Source organism: Pteropus vampyrus, unplaced genomic scaffold (genome assembly GCF_000151845.1).
Source record: "Pteropus vampyrus isolate Shadow unplaced genomic scaffold, Pvam_2.0 Scaffold5, whole genome shotgun sequence".
NCBI lineage: Eukaryota > Metazoa > Chordata > Mammalia > Chiroptera > Pteropodidae > Pteropus > Pteropus vampyrus.
In genome coordinates, this window is record NW_011888786.1 from 1,827,017 (window position 1) to 1,839,208 (window position 12,192).

Here is a 12,192-nt window from a genome sequence, read left to right on the forward strand (position 1 = left end):
AGGGTTAGAAAAGTTGGCGCCTCATGGCCTCAGTTCAATGAAGCTCAGATCCGAAACAGGAATATGGCAGACTTGCTGACATAGCCATCCTTCTATAAAAATCACAACATACTTTGCTGACAGGCAGCAAAAATTAATGGCAGGAGGGTTGAAGCCAACTGAAAATTCAAATGATACATAAGTCAAACCAGACATCTCAGCAAATCACCTTGTGTGAGGCATGCTTTTTGCCCTCTTCAGAACTAACCTAATCTACATCGACGGGTCTTTGGTACCAACTGAGACTTCGGGATTTTCTTAAACAGTGTGGCGTCCTCGGCCGTGCACTGGCACAGGAGCCAAGGTCTAGGTTCAATTCTTTCCTCTACCATTAACTTATCCAAGTTTATGATAAACTCTCTAAGCCTCACTCTCTTCAGGTATCAGGTGGGATAATAATACTTCAGAGGACCATATTCATTCAATCTTATTTACTTTGAATTCTGCCAAAATATCACTCTCTGCAGGAAGCCTGCTTAGGCTTCTGATAGAATCAACCTCTCCCTCTTCTGTAATGACATTCTCTTTTTGTCATAAACTATCGATGTGTTTATCACCCCTTCTTATTTGTTTTGTGTGTCTGCCTTCCTCTCAAGACCATGAGTTAGTTCTTGGGTCGCAAGGAGTAGGACTTACACATCTTTGTATTCTCAGTCAGACTGGTAACACTCGTTGAATGAACGCGTGAATGAGCTCTCAAGAACAGAGGGAGGGGACATGTCCTGTATAAAAGCTTGGCATGATGTTTTCGTACTTCCAAGAGATTTTTCCTTTATTACATTGGTAAATGATATCAGTGTACTGGAAGAAAAGGACCCCATTTCCTATTAATAAGATTGATGAAAACCCCAATACCGACTGTTGACAAGATGGGAGAGATGGCAATTCTCACACACTCGGTGAGAGTAAATTGGCACAAACTTTTTGGAAACTAAAGCTTCAGATGTACATGACATTTTACCAGTTCTCCTGGGAATATGCCCTTAAGGAACTGTGCACACTTAAACAAGGAAACTCATGCAAGAATAGTCATACTAGCACAGTTAGTAATAGCAGTAAAATTGGAAACTATCTCAAATGTTCATCAATAGCGAAACATATACATAAATTGTGACATATTCCTATAACGCAAATCCTTACACCAGTTAAAATAAATAAATGAAAACTACATGTATTTACATAAACAAATATCAAAATCTTATTGCTGAGAAAAAAAATTATAAAAGGATGTGTACTATACACCACTTATATTAAGTTTAAAAACAAAATAAAATCATATATCATCTGACATACAAACATGTGTAATAAAGTATCAAATCATACAGTAATGGTAGCCATCAAGTTTTGGATGGCGGGGGATGGGAAGTAAAGTGGAGATGGCGGGGGAGGTCTTCTCATGCAACTATAGTGTAGTTATTTCACACAAAAAGACTTAGAAAATATGCCAGGACTCTAAGGTTTTAAAAAGTTGTTTTAGGACTTGATTCCATAGTGTAGCAGTTAACATGACTGCTTTACACACAGAAGGTCCTGAGTTCACACCCCAGTGGAGCCACAGTCCATGGTCTACAGCCATGCCACCCTGAACAAGCCCGATGTCTGATCTCGGAAGCTAAGCAGGGTTGGGCCTGGTTAGTACTTGGATGCGAGACCACCTAGGAATTCCAGGTATGCTGTAGACGTTAAAAAAATAAAAATAAAAAGTTGTTTTGGTAGATACACAAATGGTCATTATATTCACCGTAAAACATTTCCGCAACATTGTTTAAAAGAGTTAAGGACGAATTGAATCTTAATTATGAAAACTGCATGTCAGCTAATTATTTTCAAGGCACCTGTCTGAGACAGGCTTCGTTAAGTTTCTTTAGCATATAAACTCCACTGGGCAAGTTCCAGGATGGACCAGCTCCATGAAAAAGTCCTTTGTATATATTCATTCTTTCATTTCCACTATGTAATTTCTCCTCATATTTTTGTAATGGAAATAGATTGGAGGGCATGATGCACTTGAGTTTCCCGATGATATTACAAAATACATGATTTGCAAATATCCACTTCATTCTTTACAGAATCATTTTCTGTTCCTCCTTGCTTTGTAACTCTTACATGTATAGTTATTTTGTTCATTCATTTCTTCATTCATTCACCGGACAAATATTTGCTGAGCCTGGACTATTGATAGCCCTCTTTCAGTCCCGGGGTAGATTATTTAAAAAGAGATGCTCCATTCGATTTGGTCTTTGCCCTTAACTAGCTCGTATTATAGCTTTCCTATCTGTTTCAAGTCCTTGAAGGCAGCAATGGTAAATTTTTCTTTCCTTTTTTGTTAAGTACAGTTGGAAAACAATATTATATTAGGTTTAGGTATACAATATAGCAATTTGCCATTTTAATATCTTGTTATATGATCACCCCACTAATTCTAGCAATCACCTGTCGCCATGCAAACTTATCACAATATCATTAACTATATTCCCTTCTGCCTTTCTCCCCAACCCCTCCCCTCTGGTAACCATCCCTTTGGTCTCTGTATCTATGAGTCTGTGTTTTTTTTGTTTTATCTGTTTTGTTTTTTTATATTCCACATGTAAGTAAACCATATAATATTTGTCTTTCTCTGTCTGACTTATTTCACCTGGCACAATACCCTCTAGGTCCATCCATATTATCACAAATCACTGGTGTGTCCGAGACATTGTTGATGCTCAGTAAATATGAATATTAGTTGAATATGTCAATGAATTAATCAATATATTTCAGATGGTGTTTCAGACTTAAGAGTGTGTGCAAAGCAGTAAAATATCCCAACCTTTATTATTCTAATTCTTCTCAGTTTATCTTATTGACAGATTTCCCAACTCTTAACTAATATACTCAATTGTAATTTTATTAGTAAAAGTTCTTTTTTTAAAAAAAAAAACAACTTAAACTACAAATATCCAAAATTTCTTTTTCTTAGCATCCAACAACTCCTACTGCTTAGTACTCAGACATTTTCGCTATTCGCTACTTGGCATATTTGTGAAACAGAAGATATCCATCCACTGGACTGAAAACAGTCTGTTTCAGAGAAGGTTCAAAAATGATCCTTTCTGCTCTTCTCCTCTCCTTTGCCTCATCTCCACTCACCCAAATATCACAATTACTCCTATTCCAGAAACTACAGCTTCTGCAACACCAAGTTCCCAGCATCTAATGGCTTTAATACCAATCCAAGCAAAGTCCCAGCCACTCGCAATGATCTCTGCATCACAGCTCAACTGACGTTTTCTCAAACGTTTCTTGTTGATACTTACTCTCTGGACTTACTCTCTGAACCTGGCTGGTTGAGAACAAACATGATGAAGTACAGAAAAATGAACAGCTACAAGGACAGGACCTACACAAGCAGGTGATGTCCATCTGGCTGAGAAGGGACACCTGTCTAACATAACAGCCTGAGACACAGGAAAGGCTGGGTGGGAGAGGGCCCAGGAGGTGGAGCGCCCTGACTCCGCCCCGGGGCAGACTCCTTCACTGGCCTGAAGTGGGGTCAACCCCCAGAATATCAATCACTCTCACACACTCATATAGAGAAATGTCACCCCAAATCTCTATTCATTCTTTGGAACCACGTCAGAGCAGGAAAGAGACCTTCTCAGGCACTAGGTCGGCAAAGAGAGAGTTTTCTCTTGGCGGATTTACTATTCCCAGTAACCTGAAAACAAGGTATTTTATGATCTCCATTTTATAGGTGAGGAAACTGAGGCACAGAGTGGCACTTTCATTTTCGAAACTTGACCAAGCCCGCACAGCCAGCGGAGGTACAGGTGAGGCTGGTACCCCTGGACCTGAGCGTATAAGAAAGCTTATTTTCCTAACAATTGCCTTAGGTTTAAGTGCTTTCTTGAAAAACGCCCTTTCCTGCCTCTGCCTCAGCTGCTCTTAGCAGTGAAGACCTGACATTTATAAAGGGCATCTGATACGTCAGATTTTGTTCTAAACCTCTGCATGAATTAGCTCATTTAGTTCTCATGACAAGCTAGGCACTGCTATGGGCATACCTCCGAGACACTGTGGATTCGATTCCAGACCGCGGCAATGAAGCAATTATCACTTGGTTTCTCAATGCATCTAAAGGTTATGTTTATACTATCCTGTAGTCTATTAACTATGCAATAGGTTTATGTCTTAAAAAGCAATGCGGATACCTTAATTTAAAAATAGTGCTAAAATAAAGCTAACCATCATCTAAGTCTGTCGGAATGTAAGTGTTCTGCTCATCCTTATATTTCAGGGCCTGCCTCTGTGCCTAGCACCAGGAAAGCATCCTATAAACATTCGTTCCAAGAACGAATGAATGCCCGGTACATAGTACGCGCTCAGTATATTTTGGTTATTATGTACTGCTAAGTTTGGTGAGAACAAGCAATACATCTTCATTTTTATAATCCCCAGGCTTTGGAATATAGTGGGCACTCAATAAGAGATTGTTCTGTGTACTATCAAAGCTAATGACTATCTTTTTGACTTCATCTAATAATCAGCATTTTAAGTATATCAAAAGTATTTTTCTCCATCATAAAACCATGGACAACAGAGACTGTTTATTTACATAGTTATTGCCACAGCTAGAAATTGCCTAAAGCCTCTGGGAAATTAATAAGAAAATAATGGTTTCACAGGGGTGAAAGACCTCTAATAAGAGAAAACCTAAGTAAACATATGCAGTTAAAAGTTGAATCAACTACATGTAAATATAGTTACAGAAAACGAGGTTATAACTACTTTTATTTAAATGAGGCAGTCTCCTTACCAATTTATAGTTAAACTTAATAAAGTCGGCCTACCAAAACAAACATTTTTAAGAAGGAAGGAATAACATCGGAATATTACTGAGGCTCATATTTGGGGCTAGGCAGATTCTAAAGTTTTCTAGAAAACTCTATATCCAGAAAACCTAAGTTAACCTCTCTTATAAAAATTTAAAAAGTAACTCTAAGTATTATCATATTCAGAGATTATTCCAGAGAGTCATAATAAAACTGGAAATACTTTCCTTCCAAAGAATTTGCAGAAATTTCATAAGCAGACAAATCTCCCTTAGGATTCCAGGCATCGGCTTCTCCACATGCCTTTGAACATGAGAACATTTTTTGTATTAAAACCCTCTATGTCACGTTTCTAGGGGCTCTTTGGGTATGCACACCAAATTACAAAGCACAGTGTTATTAAAAACATTTAAATACAGCCACTCAGATTCTAAAACAGTATAACAGAAAGAACAGAAGATAGTCACATCACTTTAGACCTGACATTGGACGCCAAATATTTCCTGAAGGAGAGACACCCATGGAGGCCCTGAAGTCCCCAAGCTAGAGCTGTTTTTTTTTTTGGAGGGACTCCAGATATTCCTCTTAGAAGCCACAGAGGGCCTTGGAAAAGAATCTCAGTAGGTAGCAAAACAGACCAAATGCCCAAATGATGGGACTATCCGAGCATTAACGCGCCTGCAGTGCTATGGCTGGGCCCCGGGCTCTCTTCTCTTCCCTCTTTTTCCTTTCTTCTTGGGCTTCATACTTAATAATAATCTTTAAAGTTATAATTACCAGACACTCAGAAAAGGAAACCCTTGTGCACAATTGGTGGGAATGGAAATTGGTACAGCCACTATGGAAAACGGTATGGAGGTTCCTCAAAAAATTAAAAACAGAACTACCATATGACCCAGCAATCCCACTTCTGGGACTACAAAGAAAATGGAAACAGTGCGTGTGAGAGATATTTGTACCCCGATGATTCTACCAACCGTATTTACAACAGCCAAGACATGGAAGCAACCCCTAACCATCCACTGATGGATAAATGTATGAAGACACTGGGCTACATAGATATACTATATGTGTATGTGATGTATACATATACACATTATATATATATTGGAATATCATCAGCCATAAGAAAGAGGAAATCCTGCCATTTGCAACAAAATGGATGGACCCTAAGGGCATTATGCTGAGTGAAATAAGTCAGACAGAGAAAGACAAATACTGTGTGATTTCACTTATCTATGGAATCGAAGAAAAAAACACCACCACCTAACTGATAGAAAAAGAGATCAGATGTAAGATTACCAGAGGTGGCGGCGAGGGGCGGGGTGTGTGTGTAATTAAATGAAGGTGATCGAATGGTACAAACTTCCAGGGACAGGACAAATACGTACCAGGGATAAATGAATAGGACAAGACAATTGCAGTTAATGCCGCTGTGTGATGTATGTGAAAGTTGTTAAGAGAGTAAATTTTAAGAGTTTTCATCATGAGAAAAAAATATGTATTTTCTTTATTTTCCATCTGTATGAGATGATGGATGTTAACTAAACGTATTGAGGTAATCATTCAATGATATATGTAAATCAAATCATGATGCCATACACCTTAAATTTATACAGTACGGTGTGTCAATTATTGTTCATTAGAACTAGAAAAAAGTTTTTTGAAGGCAGAGCCATCTAAATATGCCAATAACCTAGAATAAAGAAAATTTATCAGGAAGCTCCTCTCCACAAAAACAAACGAACAAACAAAAAAACTCGGCCCAGGTGGTTTCAAGAGGAATTAGGCAAAGATAGTTTCATAGAGGAATTCCAAAAAACATTTAAAAGGCAAATAACTGCATTATCATTCAAATGAGTCTGAAAAAAAAGGAAAAAAAAGAAATGTTTGAAAATTTTCCTAAAGCCAGGGTACCAATAAGACTAAACACTGGCAAAGACATCATAAAAAAGAGGAATTTTAACTAAATTTTTCCTTTTAATACTGATGCGAAAACTATAAATAAATATGAGCAAATGGAGTTTATGTCTCAATAAAAGGAGAGTATTTACTGAACAAGTGAGATTTGTCCAGAAATGAAGTGATGATTGGATATCAAGAAATCTAGCGAGATGGACCCTTGCCTAGTGGTCATATTCAAAGACTCAGCCTAGGTCCGGTCTCAGCACTGCCACTTACTGGTTGTCTGATCTTGTTCAAGTTACTTAACCTTTGTGAATATGGGTTTCTTAAGCGTGAAGTGAAAATACTAATACTACTGAATTCCAGATTAGGCCAGGATTAAATTAGTTGGTACATGTAAAGAGCTTAGAACATTGCCTTGAATATCAATTACACCAAATAATCATCAATTATTCTTATTAATATACTTAATCATCATAATAAAAAAATACCATCTTCTTGGACACCAGAAATACACTGGATAAAATTCAATATCCATTTTTTTTTACTTTAAATAGCTCTTAATAAGAATAGATCGATATTACCTTGACATGAGAATAATCATAAGCCATCATCCTGCCTAATGAAAAATCTAGGCATTTCCATTAAAGTCAGACACAAGATAAGGATGTTAATTATCCTCACTATTATTTAACACTTTTCTGATGGTCCTAGCCAATATAATTAGACTAAAGAAAGAAATAAAATATAAAAATCGGAAAAGACTTGGCAAAACTGTCATTATTTGCAAATGATATAAGTTAGCTGGAACACCCAAGAGGGTAAACTTAAAAAAAAAATCTGTTAAAAATATTAAGAAAATTCTGTAAGGTGACTGGGAATAAAATTAATATACAGAAATCAATAACTTTCAGAAATACAAACAAAACCAATTAAAGTATAAAGTGGAAGAGAAGACCACATTTATGATTATAAACAGAAATGATTTAGATGCAAAGAGATCAAGAAATGGAAAACATATACGTGTCTCTATTTATATAGAAAACCACACACGTGAAGATACACAAACATACATAGAAAAGCCGTCAAAATATTACCAAGGGACACATAAAGGACCTCAGTGTTGAAGAAGCTACAAAGAGTAATGATGAAAAGACCAATCATCATAATTATAGTAATCCCCCAAGCACAAATTTGTAAATTTAACAGAATTCCAATGGAATACCAATGCATTTTTTTTAAAAATTAGATAATCTAATTCTAAATTTTAGATAGAATCCTAAAAAGAAGAATAATGCTATTATGCCAATTCTACTAGATACTAAAATATATTATAAAGCAACAGTAATTTTTAAAGGGTGGTAATAGATAAAGAATATGAAGATAAATTAATAGAACAGGAATTGGAGTCCGGAAATGAACTCAAATACTTAAGGCAACTGAAAATATGCTGAAGTGGTATTTCAAATCAGTCAGAACAGTGTATATCAATTAACAAATGTTGTTTGAACAACTAGGTAGTTAAATAGGTTCTTCACACTTCTTACCCCCAAATTTCACATGGATCAATTATTTAAACTTTTAAAAATACCCCCAAATTTTATAGTGGTATTAGAAAACATATAATAATATATTTTATTATTATTAGTTCAATAAGAACTAATACTAAATGTAAAACATAAAGTAGAAGACATAAAGAAAATAATGCTTCATTTAACACACATACACAAAAGAAAAACAAAATACATTCAATGGATAAAGCAACATTATGCAAAGTTAAAAAAATAAAACCACACACTTGTAATGTAATTTCAATTATATCACAACAAAATGTGTGCCTCCTTAAAATGCAAAGACTTACATATCTATAAGATCAACAACCTGAATAAAAAATGAATAAATTATATGAACGATTAATTTATAAGAAAGGAAATACAAATTGCTCTTAAGAATATAAGGAGATAATAAATCTGTCTTGTATTAAGAGAAATGCTTATTAGAAAGAAAATGAGATACCATTTATTGGAAAACAGGAGAAAAATTTGATAACCTCTAGTTGTTGAAAAGTATGAAAAAACAGTCACTTTATATGCTGCTGGGGAAAATGAAACTTGAATAACCTCTGCATTGAACAGCTTGAAACTATCTACCAAAATTACAATGTACATGTCTTTTTACCTGGCGATTTTACTTCCAGGAATTTCTCCTACGAATTTATTTTTTTAATTTCTCCCGTGCAAAATCAAATATGAAAAGGTATTTGTCCATCATTGCTCATAATAGAAAAAGATTGGAAACAACCTAAATGGCCATCGGTGAAACATTTCACTGGTAAAATAAAATAAGTTATGGTATAGCTGTAGAGTAAACCCCTCGTGGGCGTGCATCTCTGCTGCTTTAGTAAAGAATGCCATTGCTCGACGCTTAGAATTGTGTGCATAGTACGTTACCATTTGTGTGCACGTGTGTGTGTACAGCAATACATACTTGTATATGCATGGACCATCCCAGGAGGAAAATGCAAGAAACTGGAAATGCTGGTTTGCCTCTAGGGAGGGGAACTGGGAGGCTGGGGGCTAGGTGTGAAAGGCATACATTTTAAAGGTTTTTACACTTTAAAAATTTTGCACTGTATGAAGAAATTATCTACTCACAATCTAAATAATAAGTTTTTAAATGAGATTGTGAGAGTTAATTAAGCAATTTGCAGTGCCTGGCATAGAGTCACCGGCAATAAATGGCTGTTAATAGTTACTGTTATAATGCTGAATAGGAATTGGAAGATGATGGTGAGAAATGGAAAAATCATGGAGCCAAATGACTATCTATGTAAGATATAAGGTTTCTGTCTCTTAAATATTAGGATAAGCCATGTGAAACAGCCAATACTGAATAATGCTTGACCTGCAAAAACAGCAATTTCATACAATTTCACCCCAAATTATTTTCTTCTGTGTAAATGAGACCGTAAGGTGACAATGACAGTAATGATAGCTATTAGTTCAATTATTTCTTGCCATCTGAACCTATGTGTTTTCCAGATTTGCAGAGAGTTCAGAGAATGAGTTGGAATAATGGCGATGTTGAAGTAAATGAATCAATTTGGTTCCTGAGTTTGGGATAGTGAGTAGCTTGAGTTATTTATCATTCATTCATTCATTCATTCATTCATTCATCTATCTATCTATCTATCAATTAATTAATTAATTAATTAGTTAATTTATCATTATTTTATTCAAAGCTCATTGATTTCTGAATTAGGATAACAAAAGTTTAGACCCTGAGGGTTTGGATAGTGAGTGAGAGGCACTTGTTTCTCATCAGAACCTTACAGTGTACAAGGCGTTTTCGAGAAAGTAATCTCATGTACCCTTTAGCCTTTGGAAGTAAGTGTCACCCCATCCTCAACCCCATTTTACAGAAGAGGAACGGTTTCTGCTTTGAATGGCGAGCCAGAGCCAACGGATGCAACACGCTTGGTGTAGAGGGAATCGACAGAGGACAAGACCCACTCACTGCATTGCCAGGGCCTGGCCACAGTTCACTGGTAAGATTATATTCCACATTCTCTCCAAAGCAAGCCCCTGTCTTTCCGGCCTCCCATTTGTTAGTAAGACAGTGTTAAGTGCCAAAGCTCAGAAGTGATGTGTAAAAATGGTAAGGTTGCCACCATTTTCGTGTATTTTTTGTAAATTCTGTTCATCAACATCACAAAAGCTTTCATTTTCCCACCTGACGTTTCCACTCATGATAAAGCTGTTCAAGAATATGGCAGATGGCCGCCGATTTCTTCGGCAGGTAAAGCACAGGCAGCATTGGAAAAATGAAAGAAAACGAACTTCGATTAATTCCTAAGGCTACAGAGACTTTTTTCCTAGAAAATCCATATTGTAGATTGAATGAATGTGAATGAATCCAAAAATGGAGTAAACAAGGCAAAAAGAAAAGCAGAAGCCATCCTATACTAACAGGCAGATCAGCCTCCATCGAGCCAGAAGCTTTTGGTTTCAGCGTCCTCATTTCTATCATGGGATTTATTAACCCTTTATTTATGGTATTTGTTAATATTTCTATTTTGTATTTCTTCTCTTTAAAATGCTTAAATAGAAGGCCTTAACTTCCCCTGTTTCACAGATAAGGAGCATTTATCAATAAAGTTAATGACATTCCTCACCAACAAGGTTGTTTGTGAATTGCAAAGGAGAACATCAAATCCTTAGAGGAAAGTGCTACAGGCATCAGCCTCTGATGTCAGGATGGTTAACGGCCTTCACACAAGTGGACTCAAGTATTCCAAGGCAACACTTGAATTTGGGGTTTTATAAATGGTTTGCTCTTTAAATCTTCCAACTTTTCAAGGAGCATATCTCGAGTTGAGTAAACTTAAAATTATTGACTCTCTATTCACTGCTGGTAGGCAGGAAGAGACAAGATACCTGCTTTCAAAACATTTATGACCCAGTGACAGGAAGGAGAGGCAGAGAACAATAGAAAGGGAAATTATACTACGCAAGATAATTCAACTAATGAAAATGCTACAAGGATATTAAGACAGGTGACGAGGGGTGATAGAAATTACTGGGGTGGCAAGGTCACTTTAGATAGGCTAACCAGAAAAATTTCAGCCAGGGTAATCCAGGCAATGGTGATGATGGTGATGATGATGATGGTGGTGGTGGTGGTGATAAGACAGTGAATATGAATTGAGAATTTACTATGTGCCAGGCTTTATTCTAATCACTTTACTAGAACCATTTTATTTTACCCTCTCAACAATTCCTCAAGGTATTGAATTATTATTACCCCCATTTTACTGATGAGAAAATTGAGGCACTGAAGGGTAGACGATTGCCCGGGGTTCTATAGCTCGATAAGCGGTCTGATACAGCCAGGACAGAGGCTCTGTCATGGGGAGGAACTCAGCATGTTGAAAAAGTAAAAATCAGACCTAAGAAAAAAGGAGATTGGAGGCTGCTATGAGATGAAGTTGAGGAAGTCTGTTCCCATAAGGCCTTGCAGGGTTTTCACCAGATGGTTTAGGCAGGTGATTGTAAGGTCCACCTCAGAGAAAAGACATGACGTGATCTGTTTTAAAAATATAAGTTCAGGCCCTAGAGACTGCAGTCTGGGGGAAGGAGTAGAGATAAAAACCTGTGGGATGAGCGATGAGGCCTGGGATGCTGGGAAAGTCTGAGACAAATGGAGATGCGAGACATTGCGGGATGAACCCAGTCAGGGATCTAACCCCGCTACACTTCAGCGTCCAGTGACTTCCACCCACCGCATCAGCTGACGATCACCTACTGACGACCTGGCAAAACACTGTGGTCATTCTAGTGGAAGTGACTGGCCTCATCCAGGTCTTCGCCCCAGCTCTGGTTAGGCAATGGCCTTTCTGCAGCACGATGGCGTAGCGAGGGTATCCGGCCAGTGCGGG

At 37.1% G+C, this 12,192-nt stretch overlaps 1 protein-coding gene and 1 pseudogene across 5 annotated transcripts in view; one reads left to right on the forward strand and one right to left on the reverse strand.

Moving 5' to 3' along the window:
- The window catches only part of LDB2 (LIM domain binding 2), a 352,295-nt gene that overhangs the window by 40,255 nt on the left and 299,848 nt on the right, over positions 1-12,192 (reverse strand). The gene's annotated exons all lie outside the window — the stretch shown is intronic.
- On the forward strand, positions 1,604-1,721 carry LOC111744016 (annotated as a pseudogene).